Here is a 21,491-nt window from a genome sequence, read left to right on the forward strand (position 1 = left end):
AAAATCAGGTCTTTATGTGAGACATCATGAATCGTGTCTCATACGCTTCGGGTATAGGATCGATTGCATGTGCTATAATATTTATCCTTTCTAAATTTTCCAAATGCATGTGGGCACTAAGAGGGGAAAAGGTCTAGAATTAGATATGACTAAAATGATTAACCAATTGTCGAGGAAAACCTAAGGTTTACCAAAGATTGGTTGCTTAGGGACTGTTGGAAGTATAGTGTTAATTTTGGAAGGACCAAATTGACATATTCTAAAAAGGAGGCAACTCTTGTTTAGAAGTGATACTCAAAATGGGAATATGGAAATGTCTCCATAGGTGGAAGTTATTCAATCTGTGTTAGATTAGAAAACTTAATGCAAGAAGGATGTTCAAAGCAATGTACTTTGATTATGAGACTTCGTTTCCATTGAATTGATCTCCATTGGAATACTCTATAATGATTGTTGACAAGTCTTTGTGACTTTGTGCATAATCATTACAAGAGGATCAGTGCATATAAGTTTAAAATCTACCAGATTTCGGTAAATGGTAGGAATTTGGAATTCTTACATTTACGATAAAGATTTGGGATTGTAAAATGAGAATCATTGAAATTATGTTTAATCGATCTATTCCACAAAGTAAAGATCATAGACAAACATAGTGTAAATACTTGGTGTATGACATGACTAGTGTTTAGAAAAACATAGTGTACATGCTTGGAGCATGGGACAAATATTGTTTTAATTCAAGTATCAAATTGATAAATTTGAAACATTATACAATGAATAATGTGTAATCAATATGGTGATAAATAAAAGGTGTTCTATTTATATTCATAAGTTCGGAGATCATATTGGATTCGATTATTATTGTGTTTCACTTTTCATGTTTTGACTTCCAGAATAACTAGGACATTCTTCCCGAATGACTAAGTTATTCAAACCATCCACAATCGATAATACGTTGGAAGTAGGTATTAAGGCAAGACTGTCATGAATTTGGTTTGTGGATGTCTAAGGTACTGGACATAGCGAGATTTGTTACAACATTCGTGAGTACTCATAAGTTTTGAGTACTGGATTCAACCAACACTCATTTGAATCATTTCATGGATTTTATCAAGTGATCATGAGATGATAATATCTTATATTCTTCAAACCTAGAGATATGAGTTGTTGATTATGAGTTGGTTATACATTGATTGCACGAAAACGCATTGGTAACTCGATGTTATAAAATGTGCCTTTGTGTATGATTCATGTAACATCCCAAAAATACAGTCTAAAAATTTCGTTTGAATTTAGTAATAAAACCATAGTCATCTAACATCATATAAAAATCATATACAGTGTATCTCAAAATATTGTAACAACTGTTAAAATATCAGAGTATAAACATCCCAGGCTGAACAAATGGTGTGTGCATTGCAATCTTCCCGAGCTCCTCTTTTGAAACTGAGTACCTGAAACCAAAACTGAAACTATAAGCACGAAGCTTAGTGAGCTCCCCCAAACTACCACATACCATACAATAACATATAAACACATATTGGGCCTTGCCCACTGCATCAGACCGAAGTCCCGAAACTGCATCGGACCGAAGTCTGGAACTAACCAGGGCCTTGCCTTCTGCATTGGACCGAAGTCCAGAAACTACGTCGGATCGAAGTCCAAAACTAACTGGGACCTCGTCCCTTGCATCGGATCAAAGTCCGGAACTGACTGAACATAGCATAACATGAACATTTCAACTAGCATGAACACACATACTGCATACTGCATCGGACCAGAGTCCGGAACCACTGCTAACTAAATGGGTCGGCATTGTACCGTAGACCCGTTCCTACTGGAAGGAAAACTCATCTCACACTGCTAAAGTCCCGCTGACCAAAACCATAGCTGCTGGATGACATATTGCCGATATGTTAATATCAAAATAACACCCAATTAATAATTAGGTTCCACTACATAGCTATAAATACATACTTTGGATAATTACAACATTACCCCAAGCTTAGCTTACCTAAGCCCAAGGCCCAATCTATAGGCCCTGGGTCAACTAGGGATCAAAGCCCAACATATGGCCCAATTTTCCAAATTGGGCCCAAACCTCTACATGGACTTCCCTTAAGGCCTAATTGTTCAGTCCAGTCCAACATGTCTCATTTTAAGGGCTCAATATCATACAACCATCTAGGCCCAAACTATGACCCAATTTTCCAAATTGGGCCCAATTCTTCATATGGGCCTTACCCTAAAGCCCAACTAAATATTCTAGTCCATAATCATTCTTGGATGGCCCATTATTGGCCCAATTACCTATACCCAATTGAAGAGCCCAACTCAAGGCCCATGTGACAATAGGGTTTCACATAAAATGACAATTAGGGCTAAGTGTTTCTTACTTAACCCATTAAGGACTTAATCCACTAAGTACTTAATCCATTAAGTCCACTATTGCTTAGATTAATTTCTGTCAATGATTATTATTTAATATTTTGAGTTATTAAATAATTCCCGTGTGTGTGTCCTGATAAATTCTCAAATATTAGGGTTTTCTCACTTAGCCCCTTAAGGACTTAGTCCATAAAATCCTTTACTCTACTAGATAAGTTATATGGAATAGTTAGGCTTAGTACACAATCTAATCCCAATGGCCCAAAAGTGGGTCCAAATAAGTCCAAGGCCCAAATACTTACAATTAGGGTTTTCCACCCAAACATGGCCCAATAGGCCTAAAATTAATCTTTAAGCCAGTTGGGGTTTTGGCTAGGTCCTTTAGGTTTTGCTTGTGGGGCACCACCCACTACCACCTCGGGTAGTGGTGGTCAATGGCGGCTCACGGCGGCGGCCACCACCTAACGGTGGTGGTTACTATTTTTTTTATTATTCATTAATAATTACAGTTACAAAGCTTTAATCCAAAATTACACACACACACACACAACTGTTGGATTAGTGACTAAGTTCATAACTATTTTGGTATGTACTTGACCCGATGGTGCATGGCCCTTTTGGGTTGCCTTCACCAAAGCAACTTGATAGGATGAATTATGGAGAGAGAGAGAGAGAGAGAATTAATTATGATTTATTAATATATTATGAGAATAATATATTAAAGGAGAAATCATATTAGTTAATTAATATTAGTCAATAATTAATTAAGAATTAATTTTGTGGCTAAAAGACATTAATTAAACTTAAGGGACTAGAACTATCAATTGTATGATAGTTGAATATTGGGCTAATGGACTCCATATTAGAGGGGTGGACGAATTCTATGGGGAAACCCATTAGAAATCATCCTAGGCCTCTAAGAAGGGAGTCCATGGGTTGCTTAGGGCTTAAGCAGTCAAATTAGGGTTTCCTTGTTAGATAACCCTAATAGCCTCACTATTTAAGGATCCCTAGAGCACCAAAAACGTGGCTAAGAGTTTCCTTAGGGTTTCCACACGTTTTTCGGTGCCTCCTCTCTTATCATTCTTCATATTCTTGCTCTTGGTGTTTGTGAGCCATTAGAGGAGTGACACTTGTGACTCTAAGCTTTCTAAAGCCATTACAAGGTGGATTTGAGTTGTTATTACTATATAACAACAAAAGGTATGTATTCTAATCTTCTTGGTGAATTTCGAAAATAGTATGACTCATTAGGGTTTTATTATGTGTTCATAATGTTGTGTAACTAATAGTGAAAACATAGATCCAATTCTAGGGTTGCATGCACACATAGGATTGTTTGTATAAAACCCATCAGTGGTATCAGAGCCAATGGTTTTTGTTTTCAATTAGCTTTTATTCAAATGTATGAACTTGACATATTAGGGTTTATGGCTAATAAACCCTGAAGGCTAGGTGATTTTCGCAATTAGGGTTGCAAAACCCTAAGTTGGCGATTTTTGCTAGGGTTTCCCAAACCCTTTCCTTAGCCTCCAAGATTTTGAAATCTAGGGTTATTGTAACGACCATAAAATTTCAACCAATTTTAACTTTTCAAAAACAACCCATTTTATTAATGTTATTACAAAAAGGTTTTCAATACAATTATTATCAGGGTCTTCCCAGAATCACATCATAAAACATAATCATGAGGAGCGGTACGATCACGCCTTTGCCTTGCCACGGTCTCCTGAAGAACCTGAAAAACATTAAACCACAACTATAAGCCCGAAAGCTTAGTGAGATACCCCCAAAATACCAACCACACATACCACAAACGCATAACATGCCATATCATATCAGAACACAAAACAACCATGCACTTCGGGTCTACTGTGTGACTGGTCCGCCGCACCGGCCTTCAGTCCACCTGGTCCACCCTCCGAGTCTAGCCATACATATCGAGTCTAAAGTGTGATTGGTCCGCCCGCACCGGGCCTTCAATCCACCTGGTCCACTCTCTGAGTCTACAGGATGACTGGTCCGCCCGCACTGGGCCTTCATTCGGTCTGGTCCACTCTCCGAGCCTCGGCACTTCTGGTTCGCCCTCTTGGGGCCTACAGCCTATCCGGACTGCTCGCTAGGACTTCGGGACAACCGGTCCACCCTGGTTATGTTGGCCTACAACACAAAGCAGGACCCGCCTCAACCCAACCCCAATCATACAACCATGCGCACATAAACATTCAATCATATAACAATTCACATTCAATCAAGCCGGTCTAAGAGATCACATAACATAACCTTTTCCTAACCAGGATACCGACCTAGCCGGTCTCTAATATAATACCACCCTAACTACTGTGACATCCCCAAAATCACGGCCAGAAAAGACCGATTTTCATTTATGCTTTTAAAATAATTTCAGAGTAAATCCTTTTGATTTGAAAGAGTTGCGGAATTTGTTCCCAAAAACAATACATGATAAAGCAACGTTTACCAAAGCATTTCATAAAAGAAATGTGTTTTCATTATATAATCAAAACTCGGGGTGTCATGTTCCGATACAGACCATTAAGCATAAACAATAACATTACAAGTCATTCAACAAATATATACATATACAGACTTGTAAACAAAACAACTTGATGGTACGTCCATCTTACGCCCTTGCGTCACTTCCTGTAATACAAATAAAACTGAGTGGGTCAGGCTTGGGAGCCTAGTGAGCATATAGGGTTTTCAACCCACAATAAATAAATTATATTTAATTTCACCAACCAATCACTATCCCGATTACCCATTCCCGTTATCCTCACTTTACGTCCCTAAAACAACATCTATCTCAAGGGACCTAATCTAGGATTTTCATCGGGACGGACATTACTGCTAAGGGGTTTCCTCAACAATAGATATCCTAAAGGCAACCATGAGGGGGATAGAGTACACCAGTGAACACATCGTTCACAACACCTACAGGTTATGAACCTGCTAGCGTTCCACGAGACTGTCAAGAAGGAGTCTGTGGTCGTTATCCATACTCCGCTGAATAACTAGGTCAACAACAACAACAACATCGAGGCCTCTCATCTGTTTATTACACACCAACTATCTACCCATGTTCTACCCAACATATTAGTAGATAAAAATATATATTTTTATACATAGTTTAAAACCTGTATAGCATTTTCATCCAATACATATTTCACATAACAGATGAGGCATACCCACATAACACGTATTTCATAGAAAACAATTCAGATCTATGAGATTAAAGAGAGTGAATATACATTCACGCACATAACAACAAAATTATACACGTAACACGTATTTCGTATAAAATACTTCATAATTATGCGTTAGAAGAAAGTAACTACACACTCACTTGATCAGAAGATGATCGGACAGCACTACGGCTTGTAGAAGTAGTAATCCTCAGCAGATCTGAAAGATCTTTACAAAAATCGAACTTCTCACGGGTAGAGCTTCGGCTCGGAAACCGCACTTCTCGGGATCTTCGGGATCTCGGGACTTGCTTCGGGACTCGGGAGTATTACCGGGGCTTCGTGGTATTTCTGGCACGCAAATCGAGGCAAAACGGGAGAGAGAATGGAGAATAATACAACATTATCTAAAGATATCAAGTTTATTTTACACTTAAATTTTGACGCTTGTTTTTATTCTTAATTAATCAAACCACATAATTAAGCAATTAAGCACAAAACACATAATACTCAAATAATACACTTCTATTATTTCAAAACGGGTTACAAAGGTTAACCTAGACTATTACATTGCTAAAAATGGCAAGCCCAGAAACACATGCTTTACAATTCTCCCCACCTTAGAATGATTCCGTCCCCGGAATCACACATCAACAAACAAATGCGGATAGCGACCCATCATGTCACTCTCCGTTTCCCAGGTGAGATTCAGCCCATTCGTGTGTTTCCATCGGACAAGCACTAACTCGACCATCTTGCGTCGCAACTTCTTAGTCTTTCGGTCAACAATTGCCTCTGGTTCTTCAATCAACCTTTTGTTCTCATCGATTCTCAACTCCGAAAGTGGAATCATGTCGGGCACTTCCCCCGTGAACTTTCACAAATAACACACATGAAAAGTGTTATGAATTCCATTCAGTTCTTCTGGTAGTTCGAGTTTGTAAGCTTGGTTCCAATCCTCTGAAGAACTTTAAATGGTCCAATAAACCTTGGACTTAGTTTTCCTCCTTTTCCAAATCTTATAAGTCCCTTCCACGGCGAGACTTTAAGCAAAACTGAATCCCCAACTTCAAAAGTCATCGGTCTTCACTTTTTGTCAGCATAGCTCTTTGGACAATCCTGAGCCGCTAACATTCTTTCCCTAATTATTTTCAACTTCTCAGCAGTTTGATGAACCATCTCCGGTCCCATAAACTGCTTTTCCCCAGCCTCAAGCCAACAAGACGACATACGACACTTTTGTCCATACAAAGCTTGGTAAGGTGCCATCTTAATGCTCGAGTGAAAACTATTATTATAGGAAAATTCTACTAATGGTAAATGATCATCCCAATTACCTAGGAATTCCAAGGTACATGCTCTCAGCATATCTTCAAGTGTTTGTATCGTTCTTTCACTCTGACCACCAGTCTGTGGATGGTAAGCTGTATTTAAACATAACTTGGTACCCATTTCCTCTTGTAGACATTTCCAAAACATTGAGGTGAAACGACTATCACGATCCGACACAATTGTTAGCGGAACACCGTGAAGTCTCACAATTTCCTTCACATAAGAATTCGCAAGCTTTTCCATAGACCATTTCTCCCTGGCTGCTATGAAATGCCACTCTTAGTGAATCGATCAACAACCACCCAACTCATGTCGTGACCATTCTTTGTTCTGGGCAGTTTAGTGACAAAATCCATGGCAATGTCTTCCCACTTACCCATAGGCACATGTAAAGGTTCTAAACTCCCATACGGTTTCTGATGTTGTGTCTTGACTCTCGCACAAGTCACACACTCGGCCACATACTTTGCAACATCAAGCTTCATCGTCGGCCACCAGTAGTAGGGTTTCAGGTCCCTATACATTTTAGTGCTACCGGGATGAATCGAATACATGGTCTTGTGAGCTTCTTCCATCAGAAGATCTCTGATTCCTCCTGTCTTAGGTATCCAAATCCGATCCTGGAACACCTTCAGTCCATGACTGCTTACATCGAACACCAACGTTTTTCCCAAACGTTCCTCCTTTCGGTCATTCTTCTCAGAAGCTTGAGCTTTCTTTATACTTTCCAAAATAGTCGAGACAACTTTAATTCTCAACGCTCTTGGCCTTTTTCTCTCAACATTGACTTTCCGACTGAGAGCATCAGTAACAACATTAGCTTTACCAGGATGGTAAAGTATCTCACAGTCGTAGTCCTTGAGTAATTCTAGCCAGCGTCGTTGCCTCATATTTAACTCTTTCTGATTGAAGAGATATTGGAGACTCTTATGATCAGTGAAAAGTTTACACTTCGTGCCATAGAGGTAATGCCTCCATATCTTCAGAGCGAAAACTACCGCTGCCAACTCCAAATCATGAGTCGGGTAGTTCTTTTCATGCTCTTTCAGTTGTCGAGACACATATGCTATCACCTTTTCTCTTTGGGTCAAAACACAACCCAATCCAACCCCATACGCATCGCTATAAACAGCGAAGTCTTTGACTCCATCGGGTAGAGAAAGTATCGGTGCCTCGCATAGCTTCTTCTTTAGCTTCTCGAATGCTTCCTTATGCTTATCACTCCAAGCATAAGTAGCTCCTTTGTGGGTCAAAGTTGTCAATGGAGTAGCAATCGAAGAAAAGCCTTGGATAAACCTTCGATAATATCCGGCTAATCCTAAAAAGCTTCGGATCTCCGTGGGACTTTTCGGTTGTTCCCACTTCATCACAACTTCGATCTTTGCTAGATCAACCATTATCCCTTATTGGTTGACCACGTGACCCAAGAATTGGACTTCACGAATCCAAAAATCACATTTGGAGAACTTAGCACACAGCTTCTCCTTCTTCAAGACTTCTAACACTTCTCGCAAGTGTCTGCCATGCTCCTCCTGGCTTTTTGAGTAAATCAGAATGTCATCTATGAACACTATCACGGATTTATCAAGGAACGGATTACAAACCCTATTCATTAAATCCATGAATGCTGCCGGAGCATTGGTTAGTCCAAACGACATAACCAAGAACTCGTAGTGTCCATATCTAGTTCTGAACGCAGTCTTCTCTATATCCCGCTCTCTCACTTTCAGCTGATGATATCCTGACCTTAGGTCGATCTTCGAGAAATAGCTCGAACCTTGTAGTTGATCGAATAGGTCATCAATCCTCGACAACGGATACCTATTCCTTATTGTTGCCTTATTCAGCTCTCGGTAATCAATGCACATCCTCATGCTTCCATCTTTCTTCTTTACGAATAACACCGGAGCTCCCCAGGGTGATGAACTAGGTCTAATGAATCCTTTGTCCAATAACTCCTGAAGTTGCATCATCAGCTCCTGCATCTCCGTCGGTGCTAATCGATAAGGTGCTTTTGCAATTGGCGTTGTTCCTGGTAACAAGTCAATACGGAATTCCACTTGTCGATCAGGCGGTAATCCAGGAAGATCTTCGGGAAATACTTCCGGATAATCACACACCACAGGAATACTCTGCATCACCTTCTTCTCCTTCTTAGCATCAATCACGAATGTTAAATATGATGTACATCCCTTGGTCAAACACTTTCTGTATTTCATTAGAGAAATGATTCCAGAATTCACTCGGCGTTTGTTCCCATACACCATAAATGATTCCTTCCCTGGCGGCTTTACCTTCACTATCTTCTTCTAGCACAAAATTTCGGCGTCATTGGCGCTAAGCCAATCCATTCCCAAAACGATGTCGAAACTGTTAAGTTCGATGGGCAATAATTCCTCGTGGAACTTATTCCCATTAAGATCGATTAAGATGTTTTTCATACGATGGCTAACAGGTACAAACTTGCCACTAGCAACTTCGACTAATAAAGCATTATCTAGTCTATCAACAGGCAAGGCTAGTTTTCTACCAAATCCATGCGATATAAAGGAGTAGTTGGCTCCAGAATCAAATAAAATTTGGGCAGGCAAATTGTTAACGAGAAAGGTACCTGAAGCGACATCAGCTTCATCTTTAGCAGCTTCCAGTGTCATCTGGAATGCTCTCGCCTTTGGCTTTGGCGGAATGTTGGGTCTAGCTGCCTCCTTCTTCTTCGGGCAGTCCCTCGACATGTGTCCCTCCTCACCACAACCATAAAAAACTTTCTTAGTGAGGGTACATTCATTGGCATAGTGACCTGGATTTCCACACTTGTAGCATGTGGCCACCACCTCACATTTTCCATGACGCTTCTTCTTACATTTGTCGCACCATTTCGCTTCGCCTCCACTTCCCCTCGAACCAGACTTCGAGAACTTGTTTTTCTTATTGGACCCTGAAGTTCCATCGAACTTCATCTTTTCACCAACTTCTATCCTTTCAAGACCCTTTTCCTTCTGCTGGGTCTCCACATTCTTAGCTGCACGAACAACCATTTTCAAAGTAGTTGCCATCTTGACTGCCGGGCCAAAGTCGGCAGGCAGTCCATTAGCAAACCTCTCAATCTTGGAGAGTTCCGTTGGCACTAGGTACGGAAATAACTTCATCTTCTCAGTAAATGCAGTAGCATAGTCATCTATGCTCATCCTCCCCTTCTTCAAGTTTTGGAACTCATTGTTCAAATCAATCAGATCTATCTCTGAACAATATTGCACCCTTAACTGTTCCAAGAACTCCTCCCATGACATTTTCAGGGCTTTCCCTTGTGGCATCGTATCTGCCAACAACTTCCACCAACTTAATACTCCAGTCTTCAGTTGTCTGACTGCAAAGACAGTCTTCTGTTTGTTGCTATAGTCGCAACTTTCAAATACCATCTCCATTTCGGAGATCCAATCCATTATTTCAACAGGCTTTGGGCTCCCCGAAAGACTTGGCGGTTTGGCGCCCAAGAAATTCTTGTACATTCGCCCATCGTTGTTGTTTATCCTTTCTGGATTGTTCCTTCGTTCTTCTTGAGTCCCAACTTGACTCAAAATGCGACTATTGTTCCCTTCCTCCGATTGCTCGGGAATCAATTCAGGTTCCTCAATAGGTATGTGTAACGCCCGTGTTTCTAGGCTTGCCATTTTTAGCAATGTAATAGTCTAGGTTAACCTTGTAACTCAACTTGAAATAATAAGAATGTATTATTTGTGAATTATGTGAATTATGTGATTTATGTGTTTATTTTCTTGATTTTTATAATTTAATGAATTAAGAATAAAATAAGCATTAAAATTAAAGTGTGAGATAATCCCGATATCTTTGCATAAAGTTTTAGTGGTCGAAACAAGGATTCCGGAGATATAAGGAATGTCAAAATCCGAGTTATAACGAAGAAGTTATGACCTGTCGAAGTTTCGCGACAGAACCGACACGACGCCGAGTGACGTAAAATATGAATTTAAGATAGAGCGATATTTAGCCTTAGTGATCTAAACGAAAGTCGTAGATTTCATTAAACCGAGAGCGTGCATAAAAGGAACGCCCAAATCTGACTTCGTATGAGGAAGTTATGATTTTTCTAAGTTTCGACTTAGCAGTATGCAGCCCGAATACTCGATTTGAGATCGAGCGGTTTTTAGCCGAAACAATCTAAATGAGAATCGAAGATCTTGTTGTTAGTAGCGAAGCAATGAAAAGTTAGGCGAGAACGGACGTCAGACGAAGAAGTTATGAATTTATAACGAAGTTTTTCTGTCCCGGCCTTCTAAAAATAAATAATAAAAATAAAAGTCAAAATTAGCCGACGGAGTCTAAATGAAAGTTGTAGAGTATTGTCTGACGTTCACGTGGATATAAAGAACGTCGAAAACGGAGCTCGTATGCGAAAGTTACGCAATTTAGAAGTTTGACAAGTCAATTACGCCCCGCGTAATTTGAGTACGCCCCGCGTACTCAGTCGGTTGCAACTTGTCTGACCAATACTCGAGTGCCACCAGTCGACGCACGTAGTGACGTCAAAGTACGCCCCGCGTAACCCGAGTACTCCCCGCGTACTGAGTACGCCCCGCGTAATCCCAGACCCAGCAGCCTATAAATAGAACTCGAATTCAGCCATTTTCTCTTGTTCAAACTCTTCCCTCTCTTTAAGTTTTGCCTCGTTTTGCGTGCCGTTTATACCCCAAAGCCCCGGTAATATTCCCGAGCCCCGAAGGAAGATCCGAAGCCCCGAGGATCCCGAAGAGCGTTATTCCCGAGCCGAAACGCTGCCCGCGAGGAGCCCGGTTTTGTGAAGATCTTCCAGATCTACGGAGAAACACCTCTTCTGCAAGCCGTAGTGCTGCCCGATCATCTTTTGATCAAGTGAGTGTGTAGTTATTTTTATTCCAATGCAATATTATGAAGTATTTCCTATAAAATACGTGTTATGTGTATATATTTGGTTGTTATACGTGTGAGTGTATATTCACTCTCTTCTATCTTATAGATCTGATGTATTCTCTATGAAATATGTGTTATGTGTGTATGCCTCATCTGTTATGTGGAATATGTATTGCTTAAAGCATGTTATACAGGTTTTTAAACAATGTATAAAAATGTATATTTTTATCTACTAATATGTTGGGTAGAACATGGGTAGGTAATTGGTGTGTAATAAACAGATGAGAGGCCTCGGTGTTATTGGTGTTATTCTAGTCATTCAGCAGAGTATGGATGACGACCACGGACTATTCTAGACTGTCCTGTGGAACACTAGCAGGCTCATTACCTGTAGGTGTTGTGAACGACGTGTTCACCGGTGTACTCTATCCCCACATGGTTGCCTTTAGGACACTTATTGTTGAGGAAGCCCCTCTGCAGTGATGTCCGTCCCGATGAAAAATCCTGAAATAGGTTCCTTATAATAGACGTTATTTTTAGGAACGTAAGGTGAGGATAACGGGAATGGGTAATCGGGTTTATTGTTGATTGTTGAAATTAAATATAATTATTGTGGGTTGAAAACCCTATATGCTCACGAGGCTCCTAAGCCTGACCCACTCAGTTGATTTATTTTACAGGAAGTGGCGCAAGAGCTTAAGATGGGCGAACATCAAGTTGTTTTGTTTACAAGTCTGTATATGTATATATTTGTTGAATGACTTGTAATGCTATCGTTTATGCTTTATGATCTGTATCGGAACATGACATCCCGACTTTTGATTATGAAATGAAATCATATTTCTTTATGAAATGTTTGATAAATATCTATTTTATCATGTTTTGTTTTTGGGAACAAATTCCGCATCTCTTTTAAAATTAAAAGGATTTACTCTGAAAATTATTTTAAAAAGCATAAATGAAATCGGTCTTTTCTGGCCGAGATTTTGGGGATGTCACAGTTGGTATCAGAGCATTAGTTTAAGCGAACTAGGAATTTGTAGGATTTCTAAACTTAAACTTAGCATTCTAAGTGGAGATTGCGAGGTGTGTGTCTGTTGGATCTTAGACACAAGCACTAGTTTATTTTAGGAAAGTTGCCTAAAATGTTTTTATGTGCTAAATGTTATATGTTGCCATATATGATATTATTTGTTCGGATCTATGGTTTGTTGCCAACCGGATCTGAAGGTTTATGTGTTTAGGATTCTAAGCGTATGTATACGATATTAGAACTAGCATGTAATTGTTTGGAGTAATAAGGTGAAATTATTCGGTGTATAGATCAAAATGGTGAGAACAAGAAGCGGAGTTGGAAATGCTAATGAAAACAGGAATCAACCGCCTATAATCGAACAAGTACCTGTCGTAGCTGCTGCACCTGAGCCGATAACAATGGCTGGTGTACAAATGATGATTCAAATGATGTTGGATCGTCAGATGGAAGAAACAAGACGCCTGCTTAGGCAGAATCGTGAAGAACCGTCAATTTAAGCGGAAGTGCCCGAGGAGAATGGAGGGCAGTCTGAAGGAGAAAACTTTAGTGGGATCATTGGTCAAGATGAACAACCAGTGGTTAGACGCAATAACCAGTATGGAGGAAATGATGGTCGTGGGTGCAAGTATAAGGATTTCATGGCATCCAAACCACCATGCCTATCCGGAAGCCCGACGCCGGTACAAGTTATGGACTGGGTCTCTGAAATGGAGACTATGTTTGAAAGTTGCGAATGCAGCAACAGGCAGAAGACCGCTCTTGCGATCCCTCTGCTAAAATCTGGCGTGTTGAGTTGGTGGAAGTTGTTAGCTGACTCTATGCCCAAGGGAGAAGCAAGCAAAATGTCTTGGGAAGACTTTCTGGAACAACTAAAACTGCAATACTGCTCCGAGCAGGACCTTCTGGAAATCAGTAATGAGTTTCAGAATTTGAAGAAGGGGAAATTGAGCGTTACTGAATACGCTACAAGTTTCACGGAAAAGATGAAGTTTATCCCATATTTGGTGCCTACAGAACTCTATAAGGTCAACAAGTTTTCCCTTGGACTACCAGCGGACTATGGTCCAATGGTTAAGCAAGCAACCACATTGAAAGCCGCCATCTGGGCTGCTGGAAATGTTGAGACCCAGATCAGGGAAAAAGGTCTAGAAAGGTCAGAGGTTGGTGAGAAAAGGAAAATCGATGGATTTTCAGGGTCCAGCAAGAAAAGTAAATTCTCGAAGTCTAGTTCGAGAGGAAGTGGAGGAAAGGTAGAGGCGAAATGGTAGAGTCTCCAATATCTCTTTAGTCAGAAAGAATTGAATATGAGGCAACGACGCTGGCTGGAACTACTTAAAGACTACGACTGTGAGATACTTTACCACCCCGGTAAAGCCAATGTTGTCGCTGATGCTCTCAGTCGGAAAGTCAATCTTGAAAAGAGAAGGCCAAGAGCGTTGAGAATTGAAGTTGTCTCAACCATTTTGGAAAGTATAAAGAAAGCTCAAGAGGAAGCTTCGGAGAAGAATGACCGAAAGGAGGAACGTTTGGGCAAAACGTTGGTGTTCGGTGTAAACAGTCATGGACTGAAGGTGTTCCAAGATCGGATTTGGATACCTAAGACAGGAGGAGTCAGAGATCTTCTGATGGAAGAAGCTCACAAGACCATGTACTCAATTCATCCCGGTAGCACTAAAATGTATAGGGACCTGAAACCCTATTATTGGTGGCCGACGATGAAGCTCGACATTGCGAAGTATGTGGCCGAGTGTGTGACTTGTGCAAGAGTCAAGGCACAACATCAGAAACCGTACGGGAGTTTAGAACCATTTCCTATGCCTATGGGTAAGTGGGAAGACATTACTATGGATTTTGTCACTAAACTGCCCAGAACAAAGAATGGTCACGACATGATTTGGGTGGTCGTCGATCGATTCACTAAGAGTACGCATTTCATAGCAGCCAATGAGAAATGGTCTATGGAAAAGCTTGCGAATTCTTATGTGAAGGAAATTGTGAGACTTCACGGTGTTCCGCTAACAATTGTGTCGGATCGTGATAGTCGTTTCACCTCAAGATTTTGGAAAAGTCTACAAGAGGAATTGGGTACCAAGTTGTGTTTAAGTACAGCTTACCATCCGCAGACTGATGGTCAGAGCGAACGGACGATACAAACACTTGAAGATATGTTGAGAGCGTGTACCTTGGAATTCCTAGGTAATTGGGATGAACATTTACCTTTGGTAGAATTTTCCTATAATAATAGTTTTCACTCGAGCATAAAGATGGCACCTTATCAAGCTTTGTATGGACAGAAGTGTCGTATGCCGTCTTGTTGGCTTGAGGCTGGGGAAAAGCAGTTTATGGGGCCGGAGATAGTCCATCAAACTGCTGAAAAGTTGAAAATAATTAGGGAGAGAATGTTAGCAGCTCAGGACCGTCAAAAGAGTTATGCTGACAAAAAGCGAAGACCGATGACTTTTGAAGTTGGAGATTCGGTTTTGCTTAAAGTCTCGCCGTGGAAGGGACTTATAAGATTTGGAAAAAGGGGGAAAGTTAAGTCCAAGGTTTATTGGACCGTTTAAAGTTCTTCAGAGGATTGGGAACCAAGCTTACAAGCTCGAACTACCAGAAGAACTGAATGGAATTCATAACACTTTCCATGTGTGTTATTTGAGGAAGTTCACGGGAGAAGTTCCCGACATAATTCCACTTTCGGAGTTGAGGATTGATGAGAACAAAAGGTTGATTGAGGAACCGGAGGCAATTGTTGACCGAAAGACTAAGAAATTGCGATGTAAGATGGTGGAGTTAGTGCTTGTCCGATGGAAACACACGAATGGGCCAAATCTCACCTGGGAGACGGAGAGTGACATGATGAGTCGCTATCCGCATTTGTTTGCTGGTGTGTGATTCCGGGGACGGAATCATTCTAAGGTGGAGAGAATTGTAACGCCCGTGTTTCTAGGCTTGCCATTTTTAGCAATGTAATAGTCTAGGTTAACCTTGTAACTCAACTTGAAATAATAAGAATGTATTATTTGTGAATTATGTGAATTATGTGATTTATGTGTTTATTTTCTTGATTTTTATAATTTAATGAATTAAGAATAAAATAAGCATTAAAATTAAAGTGTGAGATAATCCCGATATCTTTGCATAAAGTTGTAGTGGTCGAAACAAGGATTCCGGAGATATAAGGAATGCCAAAATCCGAGTTATAACGAAGAAGTTATGACCTGTCGAAGTTTCGCGACAGAACCGACACGACGCCGAGTGACGTAAAATATGAATTTAAGATAGAGCGATATTTAGCCTTAGCGATCTAAACGAAAGTCGTAGATTTCATTAAACCGAGAGCGTGCATAAAAGGAACGCCCAAATCTGACTTCGTATGAGGAAGTTATGATTTTTCTAAGTTTCGACTTAGCAGTATGCAGCCCGAATACTCGATTTGAGATCGAGCGGTTTTTAGCCGAAACAATCTAAATGAGAATCGAAGATCTTGTTGTTAGTAGCGAAGCAATGAAAAGTTAGGCGAGAATGGACGTCAGACGAAGAAGTTATGAATTTATAACGAAGTTTTTCTGTCCCGGCCTTCTAAAAATAAATAATAAAAATAAAAGTCAAAATTAGCCGACGGAGTCTAAATGAAAGTTGTAGAGTATGGTCTGACCTTCGCGTGGATATAAAGAACGTCGAAAACGGAGCTCGTATGCGAAAGTTACGCAATTTAGAAGTTTGACAAGTCACTTACGCCCCGCGTAATTTGAGTACGCCCCGCGTACTCAGTCGGTTGCAACTTGTCTGACCAATACTCGAGTGCCACCAGTCGACGCACGCAGTGACGTCAAAGTACGCCCCGTGTAACCCGAGTACGCCCCGCGTAATCCCAGACCCAGCAGCCTATAAATAGAACTCGAATTTAGCCATTTTCTCTTGTTCAAACTCTTCCCTCTCTTTAAGTTTTGCCTCGTTTTGCATGCCGTTTATACCCCAAAGCCCCGGTAATATTCCCGAGCCCCGAAGGAAGATCCGAAGCCCTGAGGATCCCGAAGAGCGTTATTCCCGAGCCGAAACGCTGCCCGCGAGGAGCCCGGTTTTGTGAAGATCTTCCAGATCTACGGAGAAACACCTCTTCTGCAAGCCGTAGTGCTGCCCGATCATCTTTTGATCAAGTGAGTGTGTAGTTATTTTCATTCCAACGCAATATTATGAAGTATTTCCTATAAAATACGTGTTATGTGTATATATTTGGTTGTTATACGTGTGAGTGTATATTCACTCTCTTCTATCTTATAGATCTGATGTATTCTCTATGAAATATGTGTTATGTGTGTATGCCTCATCTGTTATGTGGAATATGTATTGCTTAAAGCATGTTATACAGGTTTTTAAACAATGTATAAAAATGTATATTTTTATCTACTAATATGTTGGGTAGAACATGGGTAGGTAATTGGTGTGTAATAAACAGATGAGAGGCCTCGGTGTTATTGGTGTTATTCTAGTCATTCAGCAGAGTATGGATGACGACCACGGACTATTCTAGACTGTCCTGTGGAACACTAGCAGGCTCATTACCTGTAGGTGTTGTGAACGACGTGTTCACCGGTGTACTCTATCCCCACATGGTTGCCTTTAGGACACTTATTGTTGAGGAAGCCCCTCTGCAGTGATGTCCGTCCCGATGAAAAATCCTGAAATAGGTTCCTTATAATAGACGTTATTTTTAGGAACGTAAGGTGAGGATAACGGGAATGGGTAATCGGGTTTATTGTTGATTGTTGAAATTAAATATAATTATTGTGGGTTGAAAACCCTATATGATCACCAGGCTCCCAAGCCTGACCCACTCAGTTGATTTATTTTACAGGAAGTGGCGCAAGAGCTTAAGATGGGCGAACATCAAGTTGTTTTGTTTACAAGTCTGTATATGTATATATTTGTTGAATGACTTGTAATGCTATCGTTTATGCTTTATGATCTGTATCGGAACATGACATCCCGACTTTTGATTATGAAATGAAATCATATTTCTTTATGAAATGTTTGATAAATATCTATTTTATCATGTTTTGTTTTTGGGAACAAATTCCGCATCTCTTTTAAAATTAAAAGGATTTACTCTGAAAATTATTTTAAAAAGCATAAATGAAATCGGTCTTTTCTGGCCGAGATTTTGGGTATGTCACAGTATGATAGTTTCGTCCCTATTATTATGCAACATTTGTCGCATTTCCTCCCTTTGTTCGGCTAACATAGCCCGAATCATGGCTTGTACTCCAGCCATGGTGATCTGTTCTGGTGTTGCTGCTACAACAGGTATTTGCTCAATCACTGGCGGTTGATTCCTGTTTTCATCCGCGTTTCCAACGCCACTCCTTGTTCTCACCATTTTGATCTACACACCGAATAAGGTGAAATTTTAGATCTTCGTTCATGATAGATTTCAAATCATCCTTATCACTCCGAAATGATTACATGCTAGTTCTAATATCGTATACAGACGCTTAGAATCCTAAACACATAAGCCTTCAGATCCGGTTGGCAACAAACCGTAGATCCGAACAAATAATATCATATATGGCAACATATAACATTTAGCACATAAAAGAATTTTAGGCAACGTTCCTAAAATAAACTAGTGCTTGTGTCTAAAATCCAACAGACACACATCTCAAATTCCACTTAGCATTCTAAGTTTAAGTTTATAAATCCTACAAATTCCTAGTTCGCTTAAACTAATGCTCTGATACCAACTGTGACATCCCCAAAATCACGGCCAGAAAAGACCGATTTTCATTTATGCTTTTAATTTCAGAGTAAATCCTTTTGATTTGAAAGAGTTGCGGAATTTGTTCCCAAAAACAATACATGATAAAGCAACGTTTACCAAAGCATTTCATAAATGAAATGTATTTTCATTATATAATCAAAACTCGGGGTGTCATGTTCCGATACGGACCATTAAGCATAAACAATAACATTACAAGTCATTCAACAAATATATACATATACAGACTTGTAAACAAAACAACTTGATGGTACGTCTATCTTACGCCCTTGCGCCACTTCCTGTAATACAAATAAAACTGAGTGGGTCAAGCTTGGGAGCCTGGTGAGCATAGAGGGTTTTCAACCCACAATAAATAAATTATATTTAATTTCACCAACCAATCACTATCACGATTACCCATTCCCATTATCCTCACTTTACGTCCCTAAAACAACATCTATCTCAAGGGACCTAATCTAGGATTTTCATCGGGACGGACATTACTGCTAAGGGGTTTCCTCAACAATAGATATCCTAAAGGCAACCATGAGGGGGATAGAGTACACCGGTAAACACATCGTTCACAACACCTACAGGTTATGAACCTGCTAGCGTTCCACGAGACTGTCAAGAAGGAGTCTGTGGTCGTTATCCATACTCCGCTGAATAACTAGGACAACAACAACAACAACATCGAGGCCTCTCATCTGTTATCACACACCAACTATCTACCCATGTTCTACCCAACATATTAGTAGATAAAAATATATATTTTTATACATAGTTTAAAACCTGTATAGCATTTTCATCCAATACATATTTCACATAATAGATGAGGCATACCCACATAACACGTATTTTATAGAAAACAATTCAGATCTATGAGATTAAAGAGAGTGAATATACATTCACGCACATAACAACAAAATTATACATATAACACATATTTCGTATAAAATACTTCATAATTATGCGTTAGAAGAAAGTAACTACACACTCACTTGATCAGAAGATGATCGGACATCACTACGGCTTGTAGAAGTAGTAATCCTCAGTAGATCTGAAAGATCTTTACAAAAATCGAACTTCTCGCGGGCAGAGCTTCAGCTCGGAAACCGCACTTCTCGGGATCTTCGGGATCTTGGGACTTGCTTCAGGATCTCGGGAATATTACAAGGGCTTCGTGGTATTTCTGGCACGCAAATTGAGGCAAAACAGGAGAGATAATGGAGAAAAATAGCAAAGAAACTCGGCAGCCTGGCATCCTATTTATAGGAGGCTGATGCCTCGGAGTACGCAGGGCGTACTGGTCCGAAATCGTCACTGCGTTCGTCATCCGAAGTCCTCGAGTGTGAGTGTTGACATCTTCGCTGTACGCGGGGGGTACTCGAGTACGCGGGGCGTACTCCGGATGAGTCCGGTGACTCGTCTTCGGATAAGGCCGGATTTAATAATTAAATTTAATTATTAATTATTTAATAAACTTCGAAAATTCATATCTCCTTCATACGAACTCCGTTTTCGACGTTCTTTATATCCACGCAAAGGTGAGACTACGCTCTACAACTTTCATTTAGACTCCGTCAGCTAATTTTGTTTTATTGTTTATTTTTAATAGGCCGGGATAAAAAATTTCGTTATAAATTCATAACTTCTTCGTTTGACGTCCGTTCTCGCCTAACTTTTTATCGCTTTGATACTAACAACGAGATCTTCGATTCTCGTTTAGATCACTAAGGCTAAATATCGCTCTAATGTAAATTTCACTTTTTACGTCATTCAGCGGTGCCGGTTTTGTCGCGAAACTTCGACAGGTCATAACTTCTTCGTTATAACTCGGATTTCGGCATTCTTTATATTTTCGGAAACGTTGTTTCAACTACTACAACATTATCTAAAGATATCAAGTTTATTTTACACTTAAATTTTGATGCTTGTTTTTATTCTTAATTAATCAAACCACATAATTAAGCAATTAAGCACAAAACACATAATACTCAAATAATACACTTCTATTATTTCAAAACGGGTTACAAAGGTTAACCTAGACTATTACATTGCTAAAAATGGCAAGCCCAGAAACACAGGCGTTACAAAACTACCAGGATGCAAACATAGCAAAACAATAACATAACAACGATACCTGGATCACAATCCGATAAAGGGCCGACCTTGGTGCCTTAGACCCTGTTGATATAGTGAGGATAACTCACCTTGCCACTACCGAAACTCTGAACTGAAGAAGCAGATTCCCGAATCACCAACTCACCGAAAATCTCGAACTAGCCAACATAGCAAAATAATCATAAGGCTAAGCACAATACCCTTCCAAGGGTAAATTGACCAATTTACCCTTAACTCAATCCGGCCCATGACTAAGGCCCACAATCAAAATATGAAAAGCCCATCACTAGATAAGCTCTCAAGCCCACTAATGGCCCAAAGACCAAAAGTACGAAGTAAAGCCTAATATTAGCCCAATCTACTAAATTTGCCCACCTCACCAAATGGGCCTAGATCCATGGTCCATAATAATTAGTGAGTCCACAATACTCCTTCCATAATGTCCAGTCACGGCCCAAAATGAAAACCCAACAGAGGGAGTACGCTGGGCGTACAACCCTGATTCGCAATTAAGGATCGGGGCAATGACTCGCTACGCGGGGCGTACTCCTAGGTTACGCGGGGCGTAACCTCGCTGCTCAACAAGTCCACATAACTTCTTAATGGCTTAAGCTCTTAAGCCCAAACTTCAGATCCTTAGGCTAAATATGCCTAGGTTTCATAAAGTCTCAAACTTTATTACTTGGGACGTCCATAAAGCTCTTAATCCAAGATCTTAATCCATTAAGACTTACTTATCTCACAC

The sequence above is a fragment of the Lactuca saligna genome, chromosome 4, assembly GCF_052625555.1.
Source record: "Lactuca saligna cultivar CGN05327 chromosome 4, ASM5262555v1, whole genome shotgun sequence".
Lineage (NCBI taxonomy): Eukaryota > Viridiplantae > Streptophyta > Magnoliopsida > Asterales > Asteraceae > Lactuca > Lactuca saligna.